At 70.9% G+C, this 16,766-nt stretch overlaps 7 non-coding genes across 7 annotated transcripts; all 7 read right to left on the bottom strand.

Annotated features, from left to right (window-relative positions):
- Positions 1-1,916: 1,916 nt before the first annotated feature.
- Positions 1,917-2,035, bottom strand: LOC138848267 (5S ribosomal RNA). Its single transcript, XR_011386077.1, has one exon. It is a non-coding gene; the product is annotated as a 5S ribosomal RNA (ribosomal RNA).
- A 2,367-nt stretch (positions 2,036-4,402) lies between these two features.
- On the bottom strand, positions 4,403-4,521 carry LOC138848266 (5S ribosomal RNA). Its single transcript, XR_011386076.1, has one exon. It is a non-coding gene; the product is annotated as a 5S ribosomal RNA (ribosomal RNA).
- A 1,864-nt stretch (positions 4,522-6,385) lies between these two features.
- LOC138848265 (5S ribosomal RNA) lies at positions 6,386-6,504 on the bottom strand. Its single transcript, XR_011386075.1, has one exon. It is a non-coding gene; the product is annotated as a 5S ribosomal RNA (ribosomal RNA).
- Positions 6,505-8,328: 1,824 nt separating this feature from the next.
- Positions 8,329-8,447, bottom strand: LOC138848264 (5S ribosomal RNA). The gene has a single exon (XR_011386074.1). It is a non-coding gene; the product is annotated as a 5S ribosomal RNA (ribosomal RNA).
- Positions 8,448-10,746: 2,299 nt separating this feature from the next.
- On the bottom strand, positions 10,747-10,865 carry LOC138848263 (5S ribosomal RNA). The gene has a single exon (XR_011386073.1). It is a non-coding gene; the product is annotated as a 5S ribosomal RNA (ribosomal RNA).
- A 1,820-nt stretch (positions 10,866-12,685) lies between these two features.
- On the bottom strand, positions 12,686-12,804 carry LOC138848262 (5S ribosomal RNA). The gene has a single exon (XR_011386072.1). It is a non-coding gene; the product is annotated as a 5S ribosomal RNA (ribosomal RNA).
- Positions 12,805-15,178: 2,374 nt separating this feature from the next.
- LOC138848260 (5S ribosomal RNA) lies at positions 15,179-15,297 on the bottom strand. The gene has a single exon (XR_011386070.1). It is a non-coding gene; the product is annotated as a 5S ribosomal RNA (ribosomal RNA).
- Between the last annotated feature and the right edge of the window lie 1,469 nt (positions 15,298-16,766).

Raw genomic sequence — 16,766 nt, 5'->3', positions numbered from 1 at the left:
CGCCGCCGCCTCCTCTTCCTGCCCGCTCCCCGCTCTCACTCCCATTCCCATTCCCATTCCCACTCCCGCTCCCGCTCCCGCTGCCGCTTCTCCTCCGCCTCCTCCCTCTTTTCTCTTCTCTTCTCTTCTCCTCCTCCCCCCCCCTCCTCCTCAGCCGCCCTCCGCCTAGCCCTGCACCAGTGCCCGAACTCCAGCCCTCCGCCTGCCCAGCCCAGGACCTGCAGCACCGGGCGCCCAGTCGGCACGCTGCCGCCAAGCCAAGGGGAGCCAACCTCCTCCGGCTGCCGCTGGCCACAGGGAACTCCTACTCTCTCTTTCTAGGCCGGATCCCCTGCCTGCCGCCATCGCCCAGCCACACGCCAGCCGTGCCCGGCAGCCTCCACGCCTGCCCAGGGCTGCGCCCCGCGGCTCGCGGGTCCCGGCACCAGGGGGTTCGGCGCCCCACACCACCGCGGCCCGGGCCTTCCCTCCTACCCGGCCGCCAGCAGCCCCCCCACCGCTGACGCACAGGTCGCCCGCCCTCCCCCGGCACGGCCGCCGCGCCTCCACACACTCCCACGCCGCGAGGACAGCTGAGGGCCTGGGGACCCTTGTCCCCGCTCGGTCACGGGGGCCCAAGTGGGGCAGCAGGTCGGGAAGGAGGGCGGCAGCGTACGGAATCACCCCCGCCGCACGCTCGCGTGGGCACTCACACACACACACACACACACACACGCCTACACAAGGGGCACACAGTCGCACACCCCGACACCCTTCGTGGCACAGAGGGATTTCCGTCCTCAGCGCCCGTTCCCTCACGGGAGGGTGGGGCGCTTCAGCGCGACCCGCACCCTCCAGCCCGGCAGCCAGTTCGAGACCACAGGCTGTGTGCTGCCTGCCTGCCACGGACCCTCTGTCCCGGGGAGGTCCTGTGGGCACGCAGCCTGTGGCCGCGGGTCTCTGCCTGGCCTGCCAAAAGGGTGCCCCGTTTGGATGCTGTGTGAGTCAGGGCTGATGGGGGAGAGGGGGACAGAGAGAGGAGAGAGAGACAGAGAGAGAGAGAGAAAGAGAGAGAGACGTGTAGGTGTTGGTGTAAGTCAGAGACAGAGGGAGAGGGTGCCTGTATTGCCTGCGAGGCTTGGTGTGGGGTCCCTCCTTTGCGCTCTGGAGGGCTTCCGCGGCTGTGGCGCGTGGCCGCCGCACGGCCAGGTGGCGCAGAGGGCCCGCGGGTTGGGCTGCGCGAGGCACCGGGCCCTGAGTGGTGGGCAACCGCGCCCTGGCGTCGTCTTCGGGCGGTGGTCGTGGTCGTGGTCGTGGTCACAGTCATTGGGCTCCCTGGGAGACAGGAGCCCGGGAGGGGCGGTGGGAGTGCAGGTGCCGGGAGCTGCTGGTGCGGCGGGCTGCGGGGTTGGGGCGGCCGGCAGGGGAGCGCCCTGGCGGGCGGTGAGTCGCTGGTTTGGGGTTGGAGGGGGCGCGCTGGATGGCGCGGGGCGTGGCCTGTGTCCCGGGGTGGGCCCCGGGGTTGGCGGTGGGGCTGCGGCAGCCGGGGACAGCTGGCCGGCCCGCCCGTGCCCGTGCCCGTGCCCGTGCCCGTGCCCGTGCCCGTGCCCGTGCCCAGGCCCAGGCCCAGGCTCAGGCCCAGGCCCGAGGCGCGGGCGGGCTGGGGCTGCCAGGTGGAGGGGTCGGGCTTCTGCCCCCTGCTGGAGCTGCGTTGGGGGTCGCAGGGGTCCCGTGCCCGTGCCCAGGCCCAGGCCCAGGCCCAGGCCCAGGCCCGAGGCGCGGGCGGGCTGGGGCTGCCAGGTGGAGGGGTCGGGCTTCTGCCCCCTGCTGGAGCTGCGTTGGGGGTCGCAGGGGTCCCGGCGTGCGGGCTGGCGGATGGGGGCGTGGCTAGGCAGCCAGCCAAAGGCGAGCAAAAGGGGAGGGTGCCGCGGGGCAAAAGCCTACAGCACCCGGTATTCCCAGGCGGTCTCCCATCCAAGTACTAACCAGGCCCGACCCTGCTTAGCTTCCGAGATCAGACGAGATCGGGCGCGTTCAGGGTGGTATGGCCGTAGACGCCAGAGGCCGCCTCCAGGCCCCTCTTGAGTGCGCGCCCGCACAGCCGCCGCCGCCGCCGCCGCCTCCTCCTCCTCCTCCTGCCCGCTCCCCGCTCCCCGCTCTCACTCCCATTCCCATTCCCATTCCCATTCCCATTCCCGCTCCCGCTGCCGCTTCTCCTCCGCCTCCTCCCTCTTTTCTCTTCTCTTCTCTTCTCCTCCTCCCCCCCCCTCCTCCTCAGCCGCCCTCCGCCTAGCCCTGCACCAGTGCCCGAACTCCAGCCCTCCGCCTGCCCAGCCCAGGACCTGCAGCACCGGGCGCCCAGTCGGCACGCTGCCGCCAAGCCAAGGGGAGCCAACCTCCTCCGGCTGCCGCTGGCCACAGGGAACTCCTACTCTCTCTTTCTAGGCCGGATCCCCTGCCTGCCGCCATCGCCCAGCCACACGCCAGCCGTGCCCGGCAGCCTCCACGCCTGCCCAGGGCTGCGCCCCGCGGCTCGCGGGTCCCGGCACCAGGGGGTTCGGCGCCCCACACCACCGCGGCCCGGGCCTTCCCTCCTACCCGGCCGCCAGCAGCCCCCCCACCGCTGACGCACAGGTCGCCCGCCCTCCCCCGGCACGGCCGCCGCGCCTCCACACACTCCCACGCCGCGAGGACAGCTGAGGGCCTGGGGACCCTTGTCCCCGCTCGGTCACGGGGGCCCAAGTGGGGCAGCAGGTCGGGAAGGAGGGCGGCAGCGCACGGAATCACCCCCGCCGCACGCTCGCGTGGGCACTCACACACACACACACACACACACACACACACACACGCCTACACAAGGGGCACACAGTCGCACACCCCGACACCCTTCGTGGCACAGAGGGATTTCCGTCCTCAGCGCCCGTTCCCTCACGGGAGGGTGGGGCGCTTCAGCGCGACCCGCACCCTCCAGCCCGGCAGCCAGTTCGAGACTGTCGCTCCCCCTCTTCATGGAGGAACGACACAGGACCCTGCGCTGTTCTTTCGTCTGCTCGGCCCTCCCCGGGTTTGCTGCTGGTTCTTCCCGGGTTGGCTACCGTCCCTTCCACCTCCGTGGAAGGGCGGTTCCCCCTGCCACATTCCCCACTTCCGCGGGGGAGCGGCACACCGCCGGCCGGCCGGCCGGCTCTCTCGGGGGCTGCACAGGTGTTCCCCTTAGATGTTCCTGGTGCATGTTGTCTCTCTCCTCCTTTATAGTCCTCTTCCGCCAATCCCAACTCGGCTGCCCACACGCCAAGTACGCTGCTCTCCTCCAATCAGGAGCAGGATCAGCTCCTGGAGGTCATCACTCAAGTTGGCAAGAGGCAGCTGCATAGAAGCTGTTTTCTCCTCTCCCAGCGCCATATTGTGGGAGAGCAGATGCATAGAATAAGTCTTAATTCCAGTAACTCAGTCCAATCCGAGTTGCTCCCCACAGAGACCACAGGCTGTGTGCTGCCTGCCTGCCACGGACCCTCTGTCCCGGGGAGGTCCTGTGGGCACGCAGCCTGTGGCCGCGGGTCTCTGCCTGGCCTGCCAAAAGGGTGCCCCGTTTGGATGCTGTGTGAGTCAGGGCTGATGGGGGAGAGGGGGACAGAGAGAGGAGAGAGAGACAGAGAGAGAGAGAGAAAGAGAGAGAGACGTGTAGGTGTTGGTGTAAGTCAGAGACAGAGGGAGAGGGTGCCTGTATTGCCTGCGAGGCTTGGTGTGGGGTCCCTCCTTTGCGCTCTGGAGGGCTTCCGCGGCTGTGGCGCGTGGCCGCCGCACGGCCAGGTGGCGCAGAGGGCCCGCGGGTTGGGCTGCGCGAGGCACCGGGCCCTGAGTGGTGGGCAACCGCGCCCTGGCGTCGTCTTCGGGCGGTGGTCGTGGTCGTGGTCGTGGTCACAGTCATTGGGCTCCCTGGGAGACAGGAGCCCGGGAGGGGCGGTGGGAGTGCAGGTGCCGGGAGCTGCTGGTGCGGCGGGCTGCGGGGTTGGGGCGGCCGGCAGGGGAGCGCCCTGGCGGGCGGTGAGTCGCTGGTTTGGGGTTGGAGGGGGCGCGCTGGATGGCGCGGGGCGTGGCCTGTGTCCCGGGGTGGGCCCCGGGGTTGGCGGTGGGGCTGCGGCAGCCGGGGACAGCTGGCCGGCCCGCCCGTGCCCGTGCCCGTGCCCGTGCCCGTGCCCGTGCCCGTGCCCGTGCCCGTGCCCGTGCCCAGGCCCAGGCCCAGGCCCAGGCCCAGGCCCGAGGCGCGGGCGGGCTGGGGCTGCCAGGTGGAGGGGTCGGGCTTCTGCCCCCTGCTGGAGCTGCGTTGGGGGTCGCAGGGGTCCCGGCGTGCGGGCTGGCGGATGGGGGCGTGGCTAGGCAGCCAGCCAAAGGCGAGCAAAAGGGGAGGGTGCCGCGGGGCAAAAGCCTACAGCACCCGGTATTCCCAGGCGGTCTCCCATCCAAGTACTAACCAGGCCCGACCCTGCTTAGCTTCCGAGATCAGACGAGATCGGGCGCGTTCAGGGTGGTATGGCCGTAGACGCCAGAGGCCGCCTCCAGGCCCCTCTTGAGTGCGCGCCCGCACAGCCGCCGCCGCCGCCGCCGCCGCCGCCGCCGCCGCCTCCTCTTCCTGCCCGCTCCCCGCTCTCACTCCCATTCCCATTCCCATTCCCACTCCCGCTCCCGCTCCCGCTGCCGCTTCTCCTCCGCCTCCTCCCTCTTTTCTCTTCTCTTCTCTTCTCCTCCTCCCCCCCCTCCTCCTCAGCCGCCCTCCGCCTAGCCCTGCACCAGTGCCCGAACTCCAGCCCTCCGCCTGCCCAGCCCAGGACCTGCAGCACCGGGCGCCCAGTCGGCACGCTGCCGCCAAGCCAAGGGGAGCCAACCTCCTCCGGCTGCCGCTGGCCACAGGGAACTCCTACTCTCTCTTTCTAGGCCGGATCCCCTGCCTGCCGCCATCGCCCAGCCACACGCCAGCCGTGCCCGGCAGCCTCCACGCCTGCCCAGGGCTGCGCCCCGCGGCTCGCGGGTCCCGGCACCAGGGGGTTCGGCGCCCCACACCACCGCGGCCCGGGCCTTCCCTCCTACCCGGCCGCCAGCAGCCCCCCCACCGCTGACGCACAGGTCGCCCGCCCTCCCCCGGCACGGCCGCCGCGCCTCCACACACTCCCACGCCGCGAGGACAGCTGAGGGCCTGGGGACCCTTGTCCCCGCTCGGTCACGGGGGCCCAAGTGGGGCAGCAGGTCGGGAAGGAGGGCGGCAGCGTACGGAATCACCCCCGCCGCACGCTCGCGTGGGCACTCACACACACACACACACACACACACGCCTACACAAGGGGCACACAGTCGCACACCCCGACACCCTTCGTGGCACAGAGGGATTTCCGTCCTCAGCGCCCGTTCCCTCACGGGAGGGTGGGGCGCTTCAGCGCGACCCGCACCCTCCAGCCCGGCAGCCAGTTCGAGACCACAGGCTGTGTGCTGCCTGCCTGCCACGGACCCTCTGTCCCGGGGAGGTCCTGTGGGCACGCAGCCTGTGGCCGCGGGTCTCTGCCTGGCCTGCCAAAAGGGTGCCCCGTTTGGATGCTGTGTGAGTCAGGGCTGATGGGGGAGAGGGGGACAGAGAGAGGAGAGAGAGACAGAGAGAGAGAGAGAAAGAGAGAGAGACGTGTAGGTGTTGGTGTAAGTCAGAGACAGAGGGAGAGGGTGCCTGTATTGCCTGCGAGGCTTGGTGTGGGGTCCCTCCTTTGCGCTCTGGAGGGCTTCCGCGGCTGTGGCGCGTGGCCGCCGCACGGCCAGGTGGCGCAGAGGGCCCGCGGGTTGGGCTGCGCGAGGCACCGGGCCCTGAGTGGTGGGCAACCGCGCCCTGGCGTCGTCTTCGGGCGGTGGTCGTGGTCGTGGTCGTGGTCACAGTCATTGGGCTCCCTGGGAGACAGGAGCCCGGGAGGGGCGGTGGGAGTGCAGGTGCCGGGAGCTGCTGGTGCGGCGGGCTGCGGGGTTGGGGCGGCCGGCAGGGGAGCGCCCTGGCGGGCGGTGAGTCGCTGGTTTGGGGTTGGAGGGGGCGCGCTGGATGGCGCGGGGCGTGGCCTGTGTCCCGGGGTGGGCCCCGGGGTTGGCGGTGGGGCTGCGGCAGCCGGGGACAGCTGGCCGGCCCGCCCGTGCCCGTGCCCGTGCCCGTGCCCGTGCCCGTGCCCGTGCCCGTGCCCAGGCCCAGGCCCAGGCCCAGGCCCAGGCCCAGGCCCGAGGCGCGGGCGGGCTGGGGCTGCCAGGTGGAGGGTTCGGGCTTCTGCCCCCTGCTGGAGCTGCGTTGGGGGTCGCAGGGGTCCCGGCGTGCGGGCTGGCGGATGGGGGCGTGGCTAGGCAGCCAGCCAAAGGCGAGCAAAAGGGGAGGGTGCCGCGGGGCAAAAGCCTACAGCACCCGGTATTCCCAGGCGGTCTCCCATCCAAGTACTAACCAGGCCCGACCCTGCTTAGCTTCCGAGATCAGACGAGATCGGGCGCGTTCAGGGTGGTATGGCCGTAGACGCCAGAGGCCGCCTCCAGGCCCCTCTTGAGTGCGCGCCCGCACAGCCGCCGCCGCCGCCGCCGCCGCCGCCGCCGCCGCCGCCTCCTCTTCCTGCCCGCTCCCCGCTCTCACTCCCATTCCCATTCCCATTCCCACTCCCGCTCCCGCTCCCGCTGCCGCTTCTCCTCCGCCTCCTCCCTCTTTTCTCTTCTCTTCTCTTCTCCTCCTCCCCCCCCCTCCTCCTCAGCCGCCCTCCGCCTAGCCCTGCACCAGTGCCCGAACTCCAGCCCTCCGCCTGCCCAGCCCAGGACCTGCAGCACCGGGCGCCCAGTCGGCACGCTGCCGCCAAGCCAAGGGGAGCCAACCTCCTCCGGCTGCCGCTGGCCACAGGGAACTCCTACTCTCTCTTTCTAGGCCGGATCCCCTGCCTGCCGCCATCGCCCAGCCACACGCCAGCCGTGCCCGGCAGCCTCCACGCCTGCCCAGGGCTGCGCCCCGCGGCTCGCGGGTCCCGGCACCAGGGGGTTCGGCGCCCCACACCACCGCGGCCCGGGCCTTCCCTCCTACCCGGCCGCCAGCAGCCCCCCCACCGCTGACGCACAGGTCGCCCGCCCTCCCCCGGCACGGCCGCCGCGCCTCCACACACTCCCACGCCGCGAGGACAGCTGAGGGCCTGGGGACCCTTGTCCCCGCTCGGTCACGGGGGCCCAAGTGGGGCAGCAGGTCGGGAAGGAGGGCGGCAGCGTACGGAATCACCCCCGCCGCACGCTCGCGTGGGCACTCACACACACACACACACACACACACGCCTACACAAGGGGCACACAGTCGCACACCCCGACACCCTTCGTGGCACAGAGGGATTTCCGTCCTCAGCGCCCGTTCCCTCACGGGAGGGTGGGGCGCTTCAGCGCGACCCGCACCCTCCAGCCCGGCAGCCAGTTCGAGACCACAGGCTGTGTGCTGCCTGCCTGCCACGGACCCTCTGTCCCGGGGAGGTCCTGTGGGCACGCAGCCTGTGGCCGCGGGTCTCTGCCTGGCCTGCCAAAAGGGTGCCCCGTTTGGATGCTGTGTGAGTCAGGGCTGATGGGGGAGAGGGGGACAGAGAGAGGAGAGAGAGACAGAGAGAGAGAGAGAAAGAGAGAGACGTGTAGGTGTTGGTGTAAGTCAGAGACAGAGGGAGAGGGTGCCTGTATTGCCTGCGAGGCTTGGTGTGGGGTCCCTCCTTTGCGCTCTGGAGGGCTTCCGCGGCTGTGGCGCGTGGCCGCCGCACGGCCAGGTGGCGCAGAGGGCCCGCGGGTTGGGCTGCGCGAGGCACCGGGCCCTGAGTGGTGGGCAACCGCGCCCTGGCGTCGTCTTCGGGCGGTGGTCGTGGTCGTGGTCGTGGTCACAGTCATTGGGCTCCCTGGGAGACAGGAGCCCGGGAGGGGCGGTGGGAGTGCAGGTGCCGGGAGCTGCTGGTGCGGCGGGCTGCGGGGTTGGGGCGGCCGGCAGGGGAGCGCCCTGGCGGGCGGTGAGTCGCTGGTTTGGGGTTGGAGGGGGCGCGCTGGATGGCGCGGGGCGTGGCCTGTGTCCCGGGGTGGGCCCCGGGGTTGGCGGTGGGGCTGCGGCAGCCGGGGACAGCTGGCCGGCCCGCCCGTGCCCGTGCCCGTGCCCGTGCCCGTGCCCAGGCCCAGGCCCGAGGCGCGGGCGGGCTGGGGCTGCCAGGTGGAGGGGTCGGGCTTCTGCCCCCTGCTGGAGCTGCGTTGGGGGTCGCAGGGGTCCCGGCGTGCGGGCTGGCGGATGGGGGCGTGGCTAGGCAGCCAGCCAAAGGCGAGCAAAAGGGGAGGGTGCCGCGGGGCAAAAGCCTACAGCACCCGGTATTCCCAGGCGGTCTCCCATCCAAGTACTAACCAGGCCCGACCCTGCTTAGCTTCCGAGATCAGACGAGATCGGGCGCGTTCAGGGTGGTATGGCCGTAGACGCCAGAGGCCGCCTCCAGGCCCCTCTTGAGTGCGCGCCCGCACAGCCGCCGCCGCCGCCGCCGCCTCCTCTTCCTGCCCGCTCCCCGCTCTCACTCCCATTCCCATTCCCATTCCCACTCCCGCTCCCGCTCCCGCTGCCGCTTCTCCTCCGCCTCCTCCCTCTTTTCTCTTCTCTTCTCTTCTCCTCCTCCCCCCCCCCTCCTCCTCAGCCGCCCTCCGCCTAGCCCTGCACCAGTGCCCGAACTCCAGCCCTCCGCCTGCCCAGCCCAGGACCTGCAGCACCGGGCGCCCAGTCGGCACGCTGCCGCCAAGCCAAGGGGAGCCAACCTCCTCCGGCTGCCGCTGGCCACAGGGAACTCCTACTCTCTCTTTCTAGGCCGGATCCCCTGCCTGCCGCCATCGCCCAGCCACACGCCAGCCGTGCCCGGCAGCCTCCACGCCTGCCCAGGGCTGCGCCCCGCGGCTCGCGGGTCCCGGCACCAGGGGGTTCGGCGCCCCACACCACCGCGGCCCGGGCCTTCCCTCCTACCCGGCCGCCAGCAGCCCCCCCACCGCTGACGCACAGGTCGCCCGCCCTCCCCCGGCACGGCCGCCGCGCCTCCACACACTCCCACGCCGCGAGGACAGCTGAGGGCCTGGGGACCCTTGTCCCCGCTCGGTCACGGGGGCCCAAGTGGGGCAGCAGGTCGGGAAGGAGGGCGGCAGCGCACGGAATCACCCCCGCCGCACGCTCGCGTGGGCACTCACACACACACACACACACACACACACACACACGCCTACACAAGGGGCACACAGTCGCACACCCCGACACCCTTCGTGGCACAGAGGGATTTCCGTCCTCAGCGCCCGTTCCCTCACGGGAGGGTGGGGCGCTTCAGCGCGACCCGCACCCTCCAGCCCGGCAGCCAGTTCGAGACTGTCGCTCCCCCTCTTCATGGAGGAACGACACAGGACCCTGCGCTGTTCTTTCGTCTGCTCGGCCCTCCCCGGGTTTGCTGCTGGTTCTTCCCGGGTTGGCTACCGTCCCTTCCACCTCCGTGGAAGGGCGGTTCCCCCTGCCACATTCCCCACTTCCGCGGGGGAGCGGCACACCGCCGGCCGGCCGGCCGGCTCTCTCGGGGGCTGCACAGGTGTTCCCCTTAGATGTTCCTGGTGCATGTTGTCTCTCTCCTCCTTTATAGTCCTCTTCCGCCAATCCCAACTCGGCTGCCCACACGCCAAGTACGCTGCTCTCCTCCAATCAGGAGCAGGATCAGCTCCTGGAGGTCATCACTCAAGTTGGCAAGAGGCAGCTGCATAGAAGCTGTTTTCTCCTCTCCCAGCGCCATATTGTGGGAGAGCAGATGCATAGAATAAGTCTTAATTCCAGTAACTCAGTCCAATCCGAGTTGCTCCCCACAGAGACCACAGGCTGTGTGCTGCCTGCCTGCCACGGACCCTCTGTCCCGGGGAGGTCCTGTGGGCACGCAGCCTGTGGCCGCGGGTCTCTGCCTGGCCTGCCAAAAGGGTGCCCCGTTTGGATGCTGTGTGAGTCAGGGCTGATGGGGGAGAGGGGGACAGAGAGAGGAGAGAGAGACAGAGAGAGAGAGAGAAAGAGAGAGAGACGTGTAGGTGTTGGTGTAAGTCAGAGACAGAGGGAGAGGGTGCCTGTATTGCCTGCGAGGCTTGGTGTGGGGTCCCTCCTTTGCGCTCTGGAGGGCTTCCGCGGCTGTGGCGCGTGGCCGCCGCACGGCCAGGTGGCGCAGAGGGCCCGCGGGTTGGGCTGCGCGAGGCACCGGGCCCTGAGTGGTGGGCAACCGCGCCCTGGCGTCGTCTTCGGGCGGTGGTCGTGGTCGTGGTCGTGGTCACAGTCATTGGGCTCCCTGGGAGACAGGAGCCCGGGAGGGGCGGTGGGAGTGCAGGTGCCGGGAGCTGCTGGTGCGGCGGGCTGCGGGGTTGGGGCGGCCGGCAGGGGAGCGCCCTGGCGGGCGGTGAGTCGCTGGTTTGGGGTTGGAGGGGGCGCGCTGGATGGCGCGGGGCGTGGCCTGTGTCCCGGGGTGGGCCCCGGGGTTGGCGGTGGGGCTGCGGCAGCCGGGGACAGCTGGCCGGCCCGCCCGTGCCCGTGCCCGTGCCCGTGCCCAGGCCCAGGCCCGAGGCGCGGGCGGGCTGGGGCTGCCAGGTGGAGGGGTCGGGCTTCTGCCCCCTGCTGGAGCTGCGTTGGGGGTCGCAGGGGTCCCGGCGTGCGGGCTGGCGGATGGGGGCGTGGCTAGGCAGCCAGCCAAAGGCGAGCAAAAGGGGAGGGTGCCGCGGGGCAAAAGCCTACAGCACCCGGTATTCCCAGGCGGTCTCCCATCCAAGTACTAACCAGGCCCGACCCTGCTTAGCTTCCGAGATCAGACGAGATCGGGCGCGTTCAGGGTGGTATGGCCGTAGACGCCAGAGGCCGCCTCCAGGCCCCTCTTGAGTGCGCGCCCGCACAGCCGCCGCCGCCGCCGCCGCCGCCGCCGCCGCCGCCGCCTCCTCTTCCTGCCCGCTCCCCGCTCTCACTCCCATTCCCATTCCCATTCCCACTCCCGCTCCCGCTCCCGCTTCCGCTTCTCCTCCGCCTCCTCCCTCTTTTCTCTTCTCTTCTCTTCTCCTCCTCCCCCCCCCTCCTCCTCAGCCGCCCTCCGCCTAGCCCTGCACCAGTGCCCGAACTCCAGCCCTCCGCCTGCCCAGCCCAGGACCTGCAGCACCGGGCGCCCAGTCGGCACGCTGCCGCCAAGCCAAGGGGAGCCAACCTCCTCCGGCTGCCGCTGGCCACAGGGAACTCCTACTCTCTCTTTCTAGGCCGGATCCCCTGCCTGCCGCCATCGCCCAGCCACACGCCAGCCGTGCCCGGCAGCCTCCACGCCTGCCCAGGGCTGCGCCCCGCGGCTTGCGGGTCCCGGCACCAGGGGGTTCGGCGCCCCACACCACCGCGGCCCGGGCCTTCCCTCCTACCCGGCCGCCAGCAGCCCCCCCACCGCTGACGCACAGGTCGCCCGCCCTCCCCCGGCACGGCCGCCGCGCCTCCACACACTCCCACGCCGCGAGGACAGCTGAGGGCCTGGGGACCCTTGTCCCCGCTCGGTCACGGGGGCCCAAGTGGGGCAGCAGGTCGGGAAGGAGGGCGGCAGCGCACGGAATCACCCCCGCCGCACGCTCGCGTGGGCACTCACACACACACACACACACACACACGCCTACACAAGGGGCACACAGTCGCACACCCCGACACCCTTCGTGGCACAGAGGGATTTCCGTCCTCAGCGCCCGTTCCCTCACGGGAGGGTGGGGCGCTTCAGCGCGACCCGCACCCTCCAGCCCGGCAGCCAGTTCGAGACCACAGGCTGTGTGCTGCCTGCCTGCCACGGACCCTCTGTCCCGGGGAGGTCCTGTGGGCACGCAGCCTGTGGCCGCGGGTCTCTGCCTGGCCTGCCAAAAGGGTGCCCCGTTTGGATGCTGTGTGAGTCAGGGCTGATGGGGGAGAGGGGGACAGAGAGAGGAGAGAGAGACAGAGAGAGAGAGAGAAAGAGAGAGAGACGTGTAGGTGTTGGTGTAAGTCAGAGACAGAGGGAGAGGGTGCCTGTATTGCCTGCGAGGCTTGGTGTGGGGTCCCTCCTTTGCGCTCTGGAGGGCTTCCGCAGCTGTGGCGCGTGGCCGCCGCACGGCCAGGTGGCGCAGAGGGCCCGCGGGTTGGGCTGCGCGAGGCACCGGGCCCTGAGTGGTGGGCAACCGCGCCCTGGCGTCGTCTTCGGGCGGTGGTCGTGGTCGTGGTCGTGGTCACAGTCATTGGGCTCCCTGGGAGACAGGAGCCCGGGAGGGGCGGTGGGAGTGCAGGTGCCGGGAGCTGCTGGTGCGGCGGGCTGCGGGGTTGGGGCGGCCGGCAGGGGAGCGCCCTGGCGGGCGGTGAGTCGCTGGTTTGGGGTTGGAGGGGGCGCGCTGGATGGCGCGGGGCGTGGCCTGTGTCCCGGGGTGGGCCCCGGGGTTGGCGGTGGGGCTGCGGCAGCCGGGGACAGCTGGCCGGCCCGCCCGTGCCCGTGCCCGTGCCCGTGCCCAGGCCCAGGCCCGAGGCGCGGGCGGGCTGGGGCTGCCAGGTGGAGGGGTCGGGCTTCTGCCCCCTGCTGGAGCTGCGTTGGGGTTCGCAGGGGTCCCGGCGTGCGGGCTGGCGGATGGGGGCGTGGCTAGGCAGCCAGCCAAAGGCGAGCAAAAGGGGAGGGTGCCGCGGGGCAAAAGCCTACAGCACCCGGTATTCCCAGGCGGTCTCCCATCCAAGTACTAACCAGGCCCGACCCTGCTTAGCTTCCGAGATCAGACGAGATCGGGCGCGTTCAGGGTGGTATGGCCGTAGACGCCAGAGGCTGCCTCCAGGCCCCTCTTGAGTGCGCGCCCGCACAGCCGCCGCCGCCGCCGCCGCCGCCGCCGCCGCCGCCTCCTCCTCCTCCTCCTGCCCGCTCCCCGCTCCCCGCTCTCACTCCCATTCCCATTCCCATTCCCATTCCCATTCCCATTCCCATTCCCACTCCCGCTCCCGCTCCCGCTCCCGCTGCCGCTTCTCCTCCGCCTCCTCCCTCTTTTCTCTTCTCTTCTCTTCTCCTCCTCCCCCCCCCTCCTCCTCAGCCGCCCTCCGCCTAGCCCTGCACCAGTGCCCGAACTCCAGCCCTCCGCCTGCCCAGCCCAGGACCTGCAGCACCGGGCGCCCAGTCGGCACGCTGCCGCCAAGCCAAGGGGAGCCAACCTCCTCCGGCTGCCGCTGGCCACAGGGAACTCCTACTCTCTCTTTCTAGGCCGGATCCCCTGCCTGCCGCCATCGCCCAGCCACACGCCAGCCGTGCCCGGCAGCCTCCACGCCTGCCCAGGGCTGCGCCCCGCGGCTCACGGGTCCCGGCACCAGGGGGTTCGGCGCCCCACACCACCGCGGCCCGGGCCTTCCCTCCTACCCGGCCGCCAGCAGCCCCCCCACCGCTGACGCACAGGTCGCCCGCCCTCCCCCGGCACGGCCGCCGCGCCTCCACACACTCCCACGCCGCGAGGACAGCTGAGGGCCTGGGGACCCTTGTCCCCGCTCGGTCACGGGGGCCCAAGTGGGGCAGCAGGTCGGGAAGGAGGGCGGCAGCGCACGGAATCACCCCCGCCGCACGCTCGCGTGGGCACTCACACACACACACACACACACACACACGCCTACACAAGGGGCACACAGTCGCACACCCCGACACCCTTCGTGGCACAGAGGGATTTCCGTCCTCAGCGCCCGTTCCCTCACGGGAGGGTGGGGCGCTTCAGCGCGACCCGCACCCTCCAGCCCGGCAGCCAGTTCGAGACTGTCGCTCCCCCTCTTCATGGAGGAACGACACAGGACCCTGCGCTGTTCTTTCGTCTGCTCGGCCCTCCCCGGGTTTGCTGCTGGTTCTTCCCGGGTTGGCTACCGTCCCTTCCACCTCCGTGGAAGGGCGGTTCCCCCTGCCACATTCCCCACTTCCGCGGGGGAGCGGCACACCGCCGGCCGGCCGGCCGGCTCTCTCGGGGGCTGCACAGGTGTTCCCCTTAGATGTTCCTGGTGCATGTTGTCTCTCTCCTCCTTTATAGTCCTCTTCCGCCAATCCCAACTCGGCTGCCCACACGCCAAGTACGCTGCTCTCCTCCAATCAGGAGCAGGATCAGCTCCTGGAGGTCATCACTCAAGTTGGCAAGAGGCAGCTGCATAGAAGCTGTTTTCTCCTCTCCCAGCGCCATATTGTGGGAGAGCAGATGCATAGAATAAGTCTTAATTCCAGTAACTCAGTCCAATCCGAGTTGCTCCCCACAGAGACCACAGGCTGTGTGCTGCCTGCCTGCCACGGACCCTCTGTCCCGGGGAGGTCCTGTGGGCACGCAGCCTGTGGCCGCGGGTCTCTGCCTGGCCTGCCAAAAGGGTGCCCCGTTTGGATGCTGTGTGAGTCAGGGCTGATGGGGGAGAGGGGGACAGAGAGAGGAGAGAGAGACAGAGAGAGAGAGAGAAAGAGAGAGAGACGTGTAGGTGTTGGTGTAAGTCAGAGACAGAGGGAGAGGGTGCCTGTATTGCCTGCGAGGCTTGGTGTGGGGTCCCTCCTTTGCGCTCTGGAGGGCTTCCGCGGCTGTGGCGCGTGGCCGCCGCACGGCCAGGTGGCGCAGAGGGCCCGCGGGTTGGGCTGCGCGAGGCACCGGGCCCTGAGTGGTGGGCAACCGCGCCCTGGCGTCGTCTTCGGGCGGTGGTCGTGGTCGTGGTCGTGGTCACAGTCATTGGGCTCCCTGGGAGACAGGAGCCCGGGAGGGGCGGTGGGAGTGCAGGTGCCGGGAGCTGCTGGTGCGGCGGGCTGCGGGGTTGGGGCGGCCGGCAGGGGAGCGCCCTGGCGGGCGGTGAGTCGCTGGTTTGGGGTTGGAGGGGGCGCGCTGGATGGCGCGGGGCGTGGCCTGTGTCCCGGGGTGGGCCCCGGGGTTGGCGGTGGGGCTGCGGCAGCCGGGGACAGCTGGCCGGCCCGCCCGTGCCCGTGCCCGTGCCCGTGCCCGTGCCCGTGCCCAGGCCCAGGCCCAGGCCCAGGCCCGAGGCGCGGGCGGGCTGGGGCTGCCAGGTGGAGGGGTCGGGCTTCTGCCCCCTGCTGGAGCTGCGTTGGGGGTCGCAGGGGTCCCGGCGTGCGGGCTGGCGGATGGGGGCGTGGCTAGGCAGCCAGCCAAAGGCGAGCAAAAGGGGAGGGTGCCGCGGGGCAAAAGCCTACAGCACCCGGTATTCCCAGGCGGTCTCCCATCCAAGTACTAACCAGGCCCGACCCTGCTTAGCTTCCGAGATCAGACGAGATCGGGCGCGTTCAGGGTGGTATGGCCGTAGACGCCAGAGGCCGCCTCCAGGCCCCTCTTGAGTGCGCGCCCGCACAGCCGCCGCCGCCGCCGCCTCCTCCTCCTCCTCCTCCTGCCCGCTCCCCGCTCTCACTCCCATTCCCATTCCCATTCCCATTCCCGCTCCCGCTCCCGCTCCCGCTCCCGCTGCCGCTTCTCCTCCGCCTCCTCCCTCTTTTCTCTTCTCTTCTCTTCTCCTCCTCCCCCCCCTCCTCCTCAGCCGCCCTCCGCCTAGCCCTGCACCAGTGCCCGAACTCCAGCCCTCCGCCTGCCCAGCCCAGGACCTGCAGCACCGGGCGCCCAGTCGGCACGCTGCCGCCAAGCCAAGGGGAGCCAACCTCCTCCGGCTGCCGCTGGCCACAGGGAACTCCTACTCTCTCTTTCTAGGCCGGATCCCCTGCCTGCCGCCATCGCCCAGCCACACGCCAGCCGTGCCCGGCAGCCTCCACGCCTGCCCAGGGCTGCGCCCCGCGGCTCGCGGGTCCCGGCACCAGGGGGTTCGGCGCCCCACACCACCGCGGCCCGGGCCTTCCCTCCTACCCGGCCGCCAGCAGCCCCCCCACCGCTGACGCACAGGTCGCCTGCCCTCCCCCGGCACGGCCGCCGCGCCTCCACACACTCCCACGCCGCGAGGACAGCTGAGGGCCTGGGGACCCTTGTCCCCGCTCGGTCACGGGGGCCCAAGTGGGGCAGCAGGTCGGGAAGGAGGGCGGCAGCGTACGGAATCACCCCCGCCGCACGCTCGCGTGGGCACTCACACACACACACACACACACACACACGCCTACACAAGGGGCACACAGTCGCACACCCCGACACCCTTCGTGGCACAGAGGGATTTCCGTCCTCAGCGCCCGTTCCCTCACGGGAGGGTGGGGCGCTTCAGCGCGACCCGCACCCTCCAGCCCGGCAGCCAGTTCGAGACCACAGGCTGTGTGCTGCCTGCCTGCCACGGACCCTCTGTCCCGGGTAGGTCCTGTGGTCACGCAGCCTGTGGCCGCGGGTCTCTGCCTGGCCTGCCAAAAGGGTGCCCCGTTTGGATGCTGTGTGAGTCAGGGCTGATGGGGGAGAGGGGGACAGAGAGAGGAGAGAGAGACAGAGAGAGAGAGAGAAAGAGAGAGAGACGTGTAGGTGTTGGTGTAAGTCAGAGACAGAGGGAGAGGGTGCCTGTATTGCCTGCGAGGCTTGGTGTGGGGTCCCTCCTTTGCGCTCTGGAGGGCTTCCGCGGCTGTGGCGCGTGGCCGCCGCACGGCCAGGTGGCGCAGAGGGCCCGCGGGTTGGGCTGCGCGAGGCACCGGGCCCTGAGTGGTGGGCAACCGCGCCCTGGCGTCGTCTTCGGGCGGTGGTCGTGGTCGTGGTCGTGGTCACAGTCATTGGGCTCCCTGGGAGACAGGAGCCCGGGAGGGGCGGTGGGAGTGCAGGTGCCGGGAGCTGCTGGTGCGGCGGGCTGCGGGGTTGGGGCG

This window comes from Oryctolagus cuniculus, unplaced genomic scaffold (assembly GCF_964237555.1).
Source record: "Oryctolagus cuniculus unplaced genomic scaffold, mOryCun1.1 SCAFFOLD_160, whole genome shotgun sequence".
In the NCBI taxonomy this organism is placed as follows: Eukaryota; Metazoa; Chordata; class Mammalia; order Lagomorpha; family Leporidae; genus Oryctolagus; species Oryctolagus cuniculus.
Note: the sequence above shows the minus strand (reverse complement) of the source record. Positions and strands in the feature narration are given on the sequence as shown.